The 15,132-nt window shown below is 37.1% G+C and overlaps 1 protein-coding gene and 1 pseudogene across 1 annotated transcript in view; one reads left to right on the forward strand and one right to left on the reverse strand.

The window, feature by feature from the left end:
* Positions 1-15,132, reverse strand: part of NWD2 (NACHT and WD repeat domain containing 2) — a 163,343-nt gene that overhangs the window by 116,601 nt on the left and 31,610 nt on the right. The window lies entirely within an intron of this gene.
* LOC116284104 (ATP synthase membrane subunit K, mitochondrial pseudogene) lies at positions 10,469-10,697 on the forward strand (annotated as a pseudogene).

Raw genomic sequence — 15,132 nt, forward strand, 5'->3', positions numbered from 1 at the left:
ATTCCATTGTGTATATACACTACATCTTTATCTAATCATCTGTTGTAAATAGTGCTGTTATGAATGCTGGGGTGCATGTGTCTTTTCAAAATAGAGTTTCCTCCATATACATGTCCACGAGTGGGATTGCTTGATCATAGGGTAAGTCTATTTCTAGTTTTTTAAGAAATGGGAGGTTTTTTTTTTTTTTTTAAAGCAGAGTCCTGAGAGTTCTATACTAGATAGTGGTCTTTGGTACCAAGGATTTCTCTGAAATAGCTTAGCGTCAACTGCTTATTAGTGGTATGCTAAAGTTAAAACTGTCAAGAGCATAATTCTCATTCCCAAACTGTTGTATATGTACTCTTTCACTGGTGTGTGGAAGCCATGGGAATAGTAGATTGTACATTACACCAACAAAACCGGAAGCTCTCACACCTATCTTACTGCATCAGCTCTGAGGTTCCACTCCCATTACTTTCCCTCACCTGACGATGCAGAAAACCTTCCCTCCGTGGGGGTATGTGGGGGAGGAGAGACCTCCTGTGACCTGTGGAACACTCCTGACTTGCCTTCTGGCATTTACTGATAACCCTTTCACTGTGCTTTTGATTAGTTTCAAATGTTCATGGACACGCCTCCTTTGGTTTTCTGGTGTCAGAATCATCTTGTTTTCTTTTAAATGCAGTGTCTCAGCCTTAACATTTGTCAAGTACTAACCGATAACACATGGTCTGCAAGAACTGGTAGGAACAACAATAAATGAAGGTTTCTTCCATGTTAATAAGAAAGTACTTTAAATCCTTAACACCATTAATAAAAGCAAATATTCATTTTTCATATAAATTTCTCTTACTACACGCTATCGACACAATCCTCCAAATAAACATACAATCCACCATCTGGTTATAAAATAAACTAAATGTACAAACGTATAAGAGACATGCACTTTAAAGAGAGTTAATATAAGGTATGATACACAGCTAGAGAGGAAGGTAATTAATCCATTTGGGCAACATATGAAATATGAAAGTGACAAACATTCGTATGTCATATTTGATGTTCATTAACAATCAGCGGATTGGAAGATTATATTTAAGTTGACAGTTTTATTTCAAAAAAGATTCCCCATAAAGACATCAAACAGATATCAAAAGGGTTCCCATAATGACTGCTTTTAGGGACAAACGTGGATTTGCTAGATACTGATAATGAATTAAGTTATCAGCAAATATTCATTGCACACTTCTCATGTGCAAAGCACCATCCTCGAGGTATGGAAGATAAGAGAAACCTGCCCCATCCCCGCCGTTATGTGGTGTAACAGCTAATACGCAGACAAACACTGATACAAATACCTCTAAATCAAAAGTATGTGGTGTTTAAAAGTTAAAAATAATATTTTTATGGTTTCAGAGGGAGAGAGATTGATTTTGACTGATTCCACATGGAAGTTGAGGAAAAAATATTGACCTGTTCAAACAAACCCGTTTTGTTGGAAGTGTCAGTGCTCACTTTAGTCCCCATGCTAGCCTACTGATGACTCATTGGATACTGACCAGTATCAACTGATCATTTGAGAAAACATTTTCAGAAATAGACTTAATCTGTGTTTAACAGGCATTGACAGTTTAGAGAACGCAGTTTGGATCTTCATGTTTGACAGGAAACCTCAGTGTCTTAATACCAGTTTGGATAGGAGTTGGGGGCAGGAGGTGGAAAGTCACTGGCCCCAGTTCTCTGCATGGATCTTTGCAGCATTTGAGAATTTGCACTAACAATGCATTTTCTCAAGGAACACACCACGTGGGTGGGGCTGAGGGGAGAATACATGTGATGACTTCTCCTTTGAAATATTTCAGAATTATTAAGTCTGGTCTTTACAAAAATACATATACATATACACATATACACATATTTTAAACCTAATGCTGTGTGATCCTGTTAAGATAATTAACCCAGTCAAACTGATCTTCAGTTAGAGGTGCTTCAGTGTCTAAGGAGTCAGCAGCTCATACTCAATTTTCCCATATCTTCAAGAAATGACAATTCCAGCAAAGAGTTTGACGTGTTACCTATATACCAAAGGTATATGATAGATGGTACCTTAATTTTAATGTTATGAGATACATTTAAATGTCTCGATCATTAAGTACTTATGGATGTATTCATCTGATCTCATCATTAATATACTTTCTCAAACATTAATACAGTTTCACACAGAAAAAACAGCAAAACAAAGTTTTAGTAGTGTTATCCCTCACTCTAATGCATTTATCAATAATATAATTATCAGTGTGAAATTCTAAATACTACCCATAGCTAAAGGTTGTAAAAGTTTCCTTTTAATCCTTTAAAGGATGTTTTTACTTTACTTTTCCCAAAGTATCCATGTTGAATGTTGTAAAAATACTTTAAGCATTTGCTTTCAAATGAAATATTCAACAATTACTGCTTTCATGGAACATTTTCCCTTAAAAAATCCATTATACAAAAAGTAAATATCTGCATGGAGCCCACAACACTGATGTAATTAAAATTGAATTTACAAAAAGGTAATGGAGCTTTTATCAGCAATAGCATGCAATTCAATGCAGCAGCTGAATCTTTTTTTTTCCCTATATAATCCTATCTGGGATGAACACAATGTTGCATTTAACATAGTTTTAAAATTTCTCACAGTACTCCTTAGATTGGACTATTAGTTATGCATTTCAATAATTTTATTACAAAGCATTAAATAATGCAAAAAAAAAATCAAAATGACAAGACGGTGAGAACTCAGCCCACATTTAGTTCTTTTTAAATTGCTGAACTAAGGACCGGGGAAGGCCTGCTCAGGAGTCTGCTCATCCCGGCAGCGCACGCTGGGCTGATCTCAGGCCTCTGAAGTAGATGGGGAAACTCAGGCCTTTGGGCAAAGAACCCCTGCACTCCCTTTCAGATTTCCTCTCAGGGTTCCAGAAGTTGACTAAATCAAGACTTTGTCATATCATTTCTTGACTCTAGGGCTCTTTAACTCTTCCTCTTACAATTACTTCTTTCTGAAACAACAGTGTAGCCAATTCAAGAGGATACAAAGCGAATCCAATTTGAATCAATTTATCTGAGGTGTGAAGAATGAAGAAGATGACGAAATCAGCATGTCAAATACTCTTTTTCTGATAAATGTTGCAAGAATCTTCTGGATTTACCCCATCTCCTTCTCCAGGCTTCACTTCTTAGCACTTTCCTTCTTGCTCTCTATGCCCTATTTCCATTTTCCAACCAGCCGCATGCTACCTCCTGCCATTTCCACATGTCTGTAGCCGAACTCCTGGGCACCCCCTTGATCCTGGTTTACTCCTGCTTGTCCTTGAGATATCAGCTGAAGGCAATGTCTTCCAGGAAGCCTTTTCTGACCACCTGCATCCGCCCAGAATGGCCCAAGTTCCACCTGCTTGCTAGACACTCCTGTACCACTCTGCACTTCTGATTTGAAATACTCGGCACACTTAAATTTACAAAGCCTTGCCTCCAACTCTAAGCTGAAGCCCCTGAGGGCAGGAACCATGTTTGTGTTATTCAGGGCTGTTTCCTTGTAATAAAAAGAACAAATCTGACTCTGTATTAAATCTGTTCCTTTGGCTTTAACCCTGTGCTCTGTTTCCTGGGCTGGTTCTGCACCCTTTGTAAAAGAATGTTGCCTGTAGCCTGAAATACTCAGGAGAGCTTCTTCTCAAGGCTCTTTTAAGGGTATTAACAGTTTTGAAATCACATAAAGATAAAAAGCTGCATAATAGGAAATGACATTTGTTTTGTTGGAGGTTTACAGGGACACCATGACCTGACCCACATGGACAGCTGCAAGAACAAGGGATTCCAACACCAAGAAGTTAATAACAAGCACACTCTGCCTTTTTTAGTACAAAAGAAGCCTGAGTTCTGACTTGGGGAAGATGGTTCTCTAGGACATCAGTCTGCCACCTTCTTGGTCTGCTGGCTTTCTGAATAAAGTCGCTATTCCTTGCCCCAACACTTCATCTCCCAATTTATTGGCCTGTTGTGCAAGCAGAACAAGTTTGGATTTGGTAACATCCCCACTGCCTGGCACATAGGAGAGGCTCAGTAACCATTTTCTGAACAGAGCAAACAAATGCCTGGAAGTTACTGGCTTATATGTGCATCTCCTGTGCTTTGACTTGCCCATGTTTTATTCATCTGAACATCCTCTATGTGTAGCCCGGTACCTGGGACAAAGTAAGCCCTTAGGAAATGCTGGCTGAATTGATTTCTGAAATGGCATGCTTCTCTAATTTTCTAAGGACAGCTTCTTCTTCCCTTAGTACCTGTAACCATGAGAAAGGAATTAGAAGGTGCTTAAATTATTAGGGAGAAGGGCAAGTGAATCATCAGAAGAGAGACAGAAATTACAGCATCAGAAAATTACACAGATGTGAAAATGGATTGCTCATTCAGCCTTCAGGCAGGGTACTTATGCATGTGACCAGAGCCAACCAATGCTTTTTTTCTTTTTCTTTTTAAACAGGAAAAAAGCATTTGCTAATAGTTGGTTGCTTGAAACTAATCTATGGTGGAGAAAATCAGAACCGTGGTTGCCTCTGGGGGTGGGGATGGAGACTGACTGGGAAGGGACTTGAGGGAACTTTCAGGGAACGAAAATGTGCTCTATTTAGTTAAAGCTTTATTCCATATTGATGCAGGCATTTGTCAAAACTCATCAAATAATGCACTTAGGATGTGTACATTTCACCACACATAAATTTTACCTCAGAAAGCAAACGAAATATCTGTCAACAAGAATTGAACTCTAATGATACTCATGACGTATGTTAAGGGTGAAGTGTACTAATGACTGCACTTTACTTTGAAATGCATATAATAAAAAAGTGATGGAGAAATATATAATGAAGCAAATATGTAAAACATTAACTATAGAATCTAAGTGGTAGGTATGATCGTTTACCATATAATTTTCTTAACATTCATATATGTTTGAAAATTTCCATTAAAAAATTTTGGGGAAAGATGGTTGGTTGGCCTGTTTAGATGCAGGTATATTAGCACCCAAAAGTTAAGTATGGAGTTGCCTCCCGGGAATCCTCTGGCTATGCAAAGTCAGACATTAAGATCACGGATGAAAGGTTACATAGAGTAATGAAGAATTTCTAAAAATCTCAGGAAATGGGAAAAGTTCTTATTATCTGTGGCTAACTGACTCATTCATTCATTCAATAAACATTTATGGAATTCCTAGTTTATATCAGAAACTGTTTAAGACGCACTAAAAATAGATAAAAGTCTGGGTCCTCTTGGAATCTCATATTTTCATTATGATTTCAAGGGGATTCCTGCAAAGCGGGGAGGAAAGGTGATGGTGGAGGGGAGGGAGCTGGCAGGAGACAAAGCGGCAGTTCTTTTCCTATCTCAGGCCCAAAACTATCCTTTGAAGGGAATAACATCATATGCAGACATAAAATGGATCAAGGCTCTGGGAACTGGAAAGGACTGGCAATCCATTTAGGATAAGAGCACCTTGAGCTGAGACCACTTTTTGTTCATGGTGGGGAAATAACATGCCTTCCAAAGGAGAAAGAAATCAGAGTCTTTGATTTTCTTAACTCATGTTATAACCTGCTCTTTTAGAATATATCATATACAGTATATAGAACACCTGTATCTTTCAATCTTTTAAGACGTAACTACACCAGATACAAACTCATGCTCTGCTCCCTTGAGGGAAGGGGGCAAGAGCAGTGGTCAGGATTCTTACTGAAGAAATACCTGTTTAAAAAGAATCTGAGGCCTATATCGCAAATCTGGTTAAATCTGGATGGTACATTTTCTGCATGTCTAAAATCTTTCAGAATCAAAAATTTTATAATTAAAGAAAAAAAGCTGATAAACTATAGAGGGAATACCAATGATATCAATTAACCTCAGACTATACAAGGTTTTCTGGAATGCCCTAAGAGGGAAGGGAGGAAAAAATGAAAGAAAAATGAAATTATCAAAATAATAACGTATCTCCTGAGTAAACTTTCTTAATAGATTTATTTACAGAAGTCTTATTTCTTCAAACAAAATAACATTTCGGGGAAAATGGATGAAATGACCTTATTTACCCAGGAAACATTACTACTATTGCAATTTCTGAAATAAATGAATTAAATCAAATCAAAGTATTAATTTCATAAATAGTAAATCGCTGATTTTTGAAAAATGGTGCTTCTGTGCAAGTAAGTGGTATAAGCATAAACAAGAACCGCTGAGATGACTCATGAAAAAACACAGACGTTATGTGGAAACTGCCAATTTATAGCATTCAAAGCTAGATTATATTAACTGGGTGGTAAAATTGGAATAATGGAACCATGTTGGATCTGTCCCCAAATCCATCAGTACTTAGGTATTCAGGTTAAGAGATTCATCCTAAAAAGTCACTGGAAACCTCAGAGGTTAAAAAGAAAGTAAGGCAAAGCTAAAACTGTGATGTAAACCATATGTGGAATTAACATAAACAAAATATAAAAATAACTAATAATTCATCAGAAATTAATAAAGTCTTTTTTTCTAGAGCTCAGTTTTATTTAAAAAACTAACAAATGAGTCATCCAGTACAATCATGCCCAATCTTTTATGTTCCTAAAACAACTGGGTTCAGTTAATCCCATGAAAACCAACCACTAATTCAGTTCTATTGTTCAGCATTGTGTAACAAATGCAAATAGGCAGCTCACAGCAATTTCTACTTTTCTACAAACGCTGCTACTGTGCAGATGGACTCTGCCAGCGGAGGCAGAATAGATTCTGATGCCCGAATTCTCTCCCAGAGTATAACCAATAAACCTCCATGGAAATAAGGGGTTGCTGATTAAATTTCTGCACATGCTAGCTTGAAAAATTAATATATAAATTAGGGTGAAAATTAGAAACACTATAAATAACATGTTTAATTTGATAGCTTGGCTATTGTGATAAGTTTAACAACTGTTTCTCCCTCTTGCTATATTCATTTTCACCTCAGGGTTAAGTGATACTGGGCCAGAGGGATGCTGGAACAGGAGGCATTTGCAGAAGGCTAATGTGTGAAATTGATTTTCCTTGCACTGGCTTTAATCCTGTTGACATAAAAGATCCACATATGACATTTCACACTAGAAAATATCCTATCTTCTTTATACTGACTTTTTTCTTTCAGTGTCATTAAAACCAAGTTAAGCTTTGTGAGAAGACAAGGACCAAAGATTCATATTCAACTACCATTTACTAAGACCATCTCAGTAACTGCTCAGGTCATGTGACACACACTTTCACTAAACCTCACAATAATCATGTGAAACAGGTGTCATGATCTCAATTTCATACATGAGGAGACTCAAAGTTGATAGGAAACTTGCCCAAGTGCACACAAGTGGTCCTCCTGGTCAAGGCATGGTTTAATCCTGGGCTACACACCTTGTTTCTACTGCCCCACAACACTGATTCTAATTCTTACCCTTTCTACCCTATGTAATTGTCTTTGCACTTGCTCAGTTTGATGTGAACCGAAACGCACTAATATCTAAGTGAGTATCCTATGACGCTACTTTCATGTTCCAGAATGCAAGGGCCTGTCCACAGTACAGTAACACGGCAGGAAAAAAGTTACTGTACTTCTCCAACTCTGACAGTGGGGGAATCCTGACCCAACAAGCACATGTGTCATTTGGGTGATATTTCAACATTAGGATATCATGGGGATTTCATCATCACTGCTGTTATAGTCAACAAAATTGCTAAAGTTCTTAAAGCTGTTGCTAGATAAAACACGCCACCACATAAAAATGGTGAACTTACCAATCATACTCGAAAGTAAATTTTTTTTTTTTACAGATGGCAAAAAAATTGTATTTGAAAATAACCATTATGTATTAAATGATACTGTCATGCTATATCCTATTGTCCAGTCAAATAAATACAGAGAATTGCTCTCTGTAGATTTCTATTGGCAATAGCTTTAAATGACTCTCCTGCACACATATGGACTAGGGCCAGTTGATGTCATGATTCTAACAAGAAGCTGCTTCAAAGTCTTCACCTATATCTGATGAGTCTTCAAAAATATCAGTGGAATTCCGTCCAGCATAAGTTTGATAAAGTAATTTTTAAAAATTGCTATCACTTGATGGAATAAGCAGTGACAGTTAGAGAATACCCTATATTCTGAGCATTAAGGAGGAGAGAATTTTCTGCATATAACATTTTTGATGGAAAAAAAACAGTTTACTAAAACATCTGCATAAAATTTTCAACAGAATGACATGAAGATAAAATATATAGATACATGTTAGTATCCTAAACAAAGTAAAAATATATTGTTACTTAAAGATTATTTAGAAAAGACTATCCAGTCCAAGTGAAACCAAAACATATACAGTTTCTCAAAGAAAATTAAATGTTAGGAAATAACATCCATCATATGGATAGCAATCAATTAATATAATAAATATGAATTTGTGAAAATGCCAAAGTATGTTTTTCATTTGATTCTTGGGTACTTATAAAAATTATAAATCAGAATGGTCTTATTTATCTCTTTCATGTTACTATAAATATATTATTATATTGTACATTACAAGAAGGTCTTAGAGATTAGCCAATTGAATAATATTTCAAAAATAGGAGAAACTTTTAGGATAATTATTTACAAATCTGTTTTAGCAACCCTATTTTTTTTTCCTAATGATTTCAGAGATTTGGAAAAATAACCAAATGTTGCTGAATTACAGAGAACACGTATCAGAGATCGTTTAAAAAAGAACCCTAAAAATAAAAAGTCTAATTCCCTAGTACATAGTGTGCTATAACGTTGGCCAGGAAGGGAGACCCATGACTAAACTCAAGTTCTGCCAATAATGACTGTTGCTTGACTAGGTTTCTGTTCCTTACTAGTAAAATGACTGTATTATGGGTGGGAGGTGGTATGTGAAGGATTGTTAAGTTATATGGTATCTGAGATGGTTTCCAGGATCACACACAGTTTCAAGATTTTTTTTTCTTAAATCAGTCTTGCCTATCATTAGATATGGGGGAAAAAAAAGTCTTACTGTGGAGTTGGCTGAGAGAGGCACCTCACTGGTAAAACAATAACTGAGAGTGTCATCTCTGAAGACAAACAAGCTCCTAGCATCTCCGCCCATAAGCCTCTCTGATACCCGCAACCACAGGTCTCTAGTCTTTGAAGGGATACAAGGAGAGTGCCTGGCTGCAAAGACCCAGATATTGCAGCCTTGGTTCTGGGGGACAACCAACCACAAGGGGTGTCACAGCATCCTGAGCACCACATACTCACTGGTGTTGGGCAGAGAGAGGTATGTGCACCTCATCCACAATCTACCCTTCTAATCAAACTGTCTTCACTCCCCACTTTTATATAATTCATTCTAAGAGGACGTTTCCCGTAAATGAGCTGCAGTGACAGTGCCATCAGATGCATGGGGCCACTCTGGCTGAAGGAGAACCTGGAGGTCTGTCTTATAAAGAAGTCCAGTGGGCACTGGTAGAGCCAAAGAATTGAGGGGAGTCCCCTCAAAACAGGGTGTGAGGTCCCGAGGCTGGCGCTACACTCTGGGATATGGATTAGAGGGGCTATATCGGTTTAGATGAACTCAATGCTAGTGACCTTCCGGAGAATGTTGACAAGATATTTTTTAAAGGAATTTAAATATTTGATATGATCTTTCGATTTCATAGAAGGCGTACAGTAAACTGATCAAGGGCCAGCCTCTTAGTTTAAATGAGAAAACTTAAGCCCCAAGAGCTTTGGGGGTTATCCCCAGAATCTTCATCTCCTAACCCTACTCAAGAGCACGTAGAAGGATGGATCCTAAATATCCTTCCTAGAGATGACAGTTTTCTTGATCACTTTATACTCCTCAGATACCACTGAGGTATCAACAAAAATCTTGGTCAAATTATATGACTACCCCCATTTCCATATGATTCTCACAAATAACATCTAAGTTCCAATTCTTTAGGAATACTACAAAAATCCTAGGACTGATATATTGCTGGGTCTTATCCTATTAAGTGTCAAATCACTCTCGTACACCAGGTTTTTAAAAAGATATAATACCTCTCAACTCAGGAAGATAAGGATTTCAAAAAGCTATGGCAATAATAAAATTCTACATTTGTAATTGATTAAAACATTGACCACTGTGATTATAATACAGAACTAAAACTTAATGACTTTCAGGGTCATTAAGAACTCTTACGTGACATACAAGCACACAGAATTAAACAATTAAGCAAACACATTAAAGAGATCGTAAGTGCTATCTTTTAGAAATTATTTTGTCTGTCAAAAAAGCTGATTCATAGAGAATTTTCCCTAAAGTCATATGAACCTAATATGAACCTAATATTCCTCCTTGGTTGGATAAAACAGATTTTTCTATATTAAAATATCACTGGCTTCTTCCAGCTGGGCCGAGGAGTGGCTGCGTACGTTGAAGGACACAGGCTACAGAGTTGGTGTCTTTTGGAAGACTGAAAGCATGGCAGGTCCAGAAACTGGTGCCCAATTTCATTTCACTGGCATCAAAAAATATTTCAACTCTTACACTCTCACAGGGAGAGCGAACTGTGTTCCAGCTGCGTACCGAAGCGTTGCTCTGATAGTCTTATACTTCAAGTTAAGGTCTAAAAAAACTCCAGCTGTGAAAGCAACATAAACAGATTCTAAACTGTACCTCACCTGTTAAGTTTCCATGCCTTAAGAAGCTAGTGTCAGCTCATCATGTGATACTCAATTTGTATAATAAATTATGAATCTGGAAAAAAATATTACCAATATAAATTCATCTAATTTACACATTTTGGGTGGGGGAAGGCTTTTTCACTGACTGCAGAAGGCTGGATTTGAGGCAAGTCCAGTAGGTGATTCTATAATGACTGCAGCACAGCAACTGGCTTGAAGTTTCTGAATCAGGCAGATGAGAGGATGTGAGTTCTGCCTCCTCCACACACCAACTGTGTGACACTGGGCAAGTTACTAAGCCACTCTGAGCTTAGGTTTCCTCATCAGCAAAACAGGAGTAATAGTAGTGTCTTTCTAATAATCTGAAAATAACTTAGTAATCATGCAAGGTCCTGGGTAAGCATTAATTAAAGGGTACCTATTATAATTACATCATTGACATTTGTCAATTAATTTCTCACAACAACCCTAACAGGAGGAGCTACGATACAATTATGAAAACGGGAGCCTTGAGAGATCGTTTCTCCAAGGACACTCATGGTGCAACTTTACCCACAATATCACTAAGTGTCATATAAGCAGAACTCAGGAAAGGAGAAGCCAATGCCTTAGAACCTAAAAACAGAGAGATGCTATGCGAGCATGACTAGCATAATAGCTGGAGCCAAATACAAATCCAACAAGTGGTGAGTACGAACGATGGAGCTGCCCCCGAATATTTCTACAATTCAAACTGTGTAAGGATTTAGACTGATTAGAAGGGCAATGGGTCTGAGTTAAAGAATTACTGACGCTTAACAGAGAGAGGGCTTTTCTATTTTTACAGCCCAAACTGCATTCACTTGTGCAAGAACCAGCATCTGCATAGACTAAAGTTCTTAACGTGCTTTCCTAAGCACCTAAATTACTTCGAGGCCAGGAGATAAAGCAGGTTTAGGGGAGAAAAACCATTGTTATCCGCAATTTTTTTCCTACTTTGGAAATAAAATATGGTTATAATGTGGTCAGTTTATAAACAATATATATATTTTCTAGTCTGAGCAGTATGTTACATATGCTATACTGAAGGTCTTGAGATTTTTTTTTTCATTTTAATAGCCTTCCATTAAAAGAACTGTGGCTTCTATAAAAAATATGCTGGCAATTTTAAACTGAGAGACTATTAACATGCTATTGAAAACTAAAGGTCTATGCATAACTGCTCTAAAATATTGCCTGAGATAAGCAACGTTACACCCATTGTATTGAAGAGAATTCCCAGAGACAGTGTACATGAGGAAAAGACAGGTCTTTCTATTTCTCCCTACAGAATTATCAATGTTCCAGAAAATTTACCAAGCTATGTCTAGTCAGACAACGTTGATTTAGAATGTTACTGTATTTGTGTAAAGGAGTTTGTAAAAAGGTGAGAGCTTAAGTTAGTTATGATTCTTATACCCATAAATTAGCTTAAAACAAAAATATTTTATATGAATCATGATTAAAATATTAGATAATAGGACAGAGTAAAAATATAGCATAATGTAAGTTTTTATATTGATCTTACTAGTCTATAACATCTGTTCTAAAGCAGTGATGACTCTTACTGTATCATCATGTATGACTGATGGGTGAAGGTACCCAGTAAAATCGAGAGACTTAAGAGAATCATTACTCCATGCTTTTAACCTATTTATAGGACAGGTGGTTTTGAAAATATTAAATAAACATTAATTATTTAGTCCTGGAAGGTCTTATTTAGTTACAAGAGTAAAAGTGGTTAACAGAATGCTGGGACACAGTAAGGCAGACCTTGTTTTACTGTCCTTTGCTTCACAGATACAGCGAGTTTTTATAAATTGAAGGTGTGTGGCAAACCTACTTTGATCAAATCTATCGACAGCATTTTTTCAACATTTGCAGACAATGTCTCCGTGTCACATTTTGGTAATTCTCACAATATTTTAAACTTTTTCATTATTGTTATATTTGTTAGGTGATCTGTAATCAGTGATCTTTGACGTGACTATTGTAATTGTTTTGGGGAGCCACACATCTCACCCATATGACAATATACTTGATAAATGTGTCTGTTCTGACTGCTCTGTCAACTGGCCATTCCCTCCTCTCTCCCCCTTTCCTTGGGCCTCGCTATTCCCTGAGACACAAAAATATTGAAATCAGGCCAATTAATAACCTTACAATGGCCTCTAAGTGTTCAAGTGAAAGGCAGAGTCACACTTCAAATCCAAAGCTAGATGTGATTAAGCTTAGTGAGGAAGGCATGTGGAAAGCTGAGATAGGCCAAAAGTTAGGTACCTTGCACCAGCTAACAAGTTGTAATTGCAAAAGAAGAGTTCTTGAAGGACATCTAAAGTGCTACTCCAGTGAACATACAAATGATAAGAAAGCAAACAGGCCCAGCCACTATTAATATGAAGAAAATTTTAGTGACCTGGAAAGAAGATGAAACCAGCCACAACACTTCCTTAAGGCAAAGCTTAATCCAGAGCCAAGACCCTAATTCTCTCCAATTCAGTGAAGGCTGAGAGAGCTGAGGAAGCTGCAGAAGAAAAGTTTGCAGCCAGCAGAGGTTGGTTCATGAGGTTTTGGGAAAGAAGCTGCAAGTGCTGATGTAGAAGCTGCAGCAAGGTATGCAGAAGATCTAGCTCAGGTCTTTAATGAAGGAGTCTTCACTGAACAACAGATTTTCAACATAGATGCAACATACTTACATTGGAGGAAGATGCCGTCTAGGACTTTTATAGCTAGAGAGAAGTCAATGCCTGGCTTCCAAGCTTCAAACAGGCTGACTCTCTTGCTAGGGGCTAACACAGATGGTGACTTTAAGTTAAAGCCAATACTCATTTATTACTCTCAAAATCCTAGGGCCTTTAAGAATTAGGTTCAATCTACTCTGTGCTCTATAAATGAAACAACAAAGCCTGAATGAGAGCACATCTATTTACAATATCATTTATTGAATATTTTCAGCCCATTATTGGGACCTTCTGCTCAGAAAAAAAAATATTCCTTTCAAAATATTCCTGCTCATTGATAAGGTAACCTGGTCACCCAAGAGCTATGATGGATATGTACAACGAGAGTAATGTTTTCACATCTGCTAACACAACATCCATTCTGCAGCTCATGGATCCATGAGTAATTTTGATTTGCAAGACTTATTATTTAGGGAATACATTTTATATGGCTCTAGCTGCCATAGATAGTGATTCCTCTAAAGGAGAACATTTGGTAAGTATAAAAATAATCCCCAAATTTGTATGGAAACACAAAAGACCCAAACAGCCAACACAGTCTTAAGAAAGAATAAAACTGGACTTATGCTCCCTGATTTCAAACAATACTACAAAGCTACAGTAATCAAAACAGTATGGTAGTTGGCAAAAAAAAAATCAGACACACAGATCAATGGAACAGAACAGAGAGCCTAGAAATGAACTTATATAGGCAATTAATCTACAACAAAGGACGGAAGAATACACAATGGGGAAAAGACAGCCTTTTCAATAAACACTGTTGGGAAAACCACATTTGGACAGATACATGTAAAAGAATCAAACTAGACTACTCTCTCACACTATGCACAGAAATAAATTCAAAATGGATTAAAGATTTAAATGTAAGGCTTAAAACCATAAAACTTCTAGAAGGAAATATAGGCAGTAAGCTCTTTGACATTGGTCTTAGCAAGGGAAACAGAAGCAAAAATAAACAAAAGTGACCTAATCAAACTAAAAAGGTTCTGCATAGCAAAGGAAACTATCAATAAAATGCAAATGCAACCTACTGAATGGGAGAAGAAATTTGCAAGCTATCTGCCTGATAAGGGGTTAATATCCAAAATATACAAATAACTCTTACAATTCAACATAAAAAAACCCCACCTGATCAAAAAATCAGCAGAAGATCTGAACAGATATTTTTCTGCAGAAGACATACAGATGGCCAACGGGCACATGAAAAGATGCTCAACAGCACTAATTATTAGGGAAACACAGATCAAAACCACAATGAGATACCACTTCACATCTGTTAGAAAGACTATTATCAAAGAGACGACAAATAACAAGTACTGGCAAGGATGTGGAGGAAAAGGAACCCTCATGCACTGTTGGTGGGAATGTAAACTGGTGCAGCCACTATGAGCAACACTATGGAGATTCCTCAAAAAATGAAAAATAGAACTACCATATGACTGAGCAATTCCATTTCTGGATATTTATCAAAAGAAAATGAAAACACTAATAATAAAAGATACATGTACCCCTATGTTCACTGCAGCATTGTTTGCAATAGGCAAGATATGGGAGCAACCCAAGTACCCACCAATAGATGAATGGATAAAGAAAACGTGGTATGTATATATACAATGGCATATGACTCAGCCATAAAAAAGAATGAAATCT

Source organism: Vicugna pacos, chromosome 2 (assembly GCF_048564905.1).
Source record: "Vicugna pacos chromosome 2, VicPac4, whole genome shotgun sequence".
NCBI classification, from domain to species: domain Eukaryota; kingdom Metazoa; phylum Chordata; class Mammalia; order Artiodactyla; family Camelidae; genus Vicugna; species Vicugna pacos.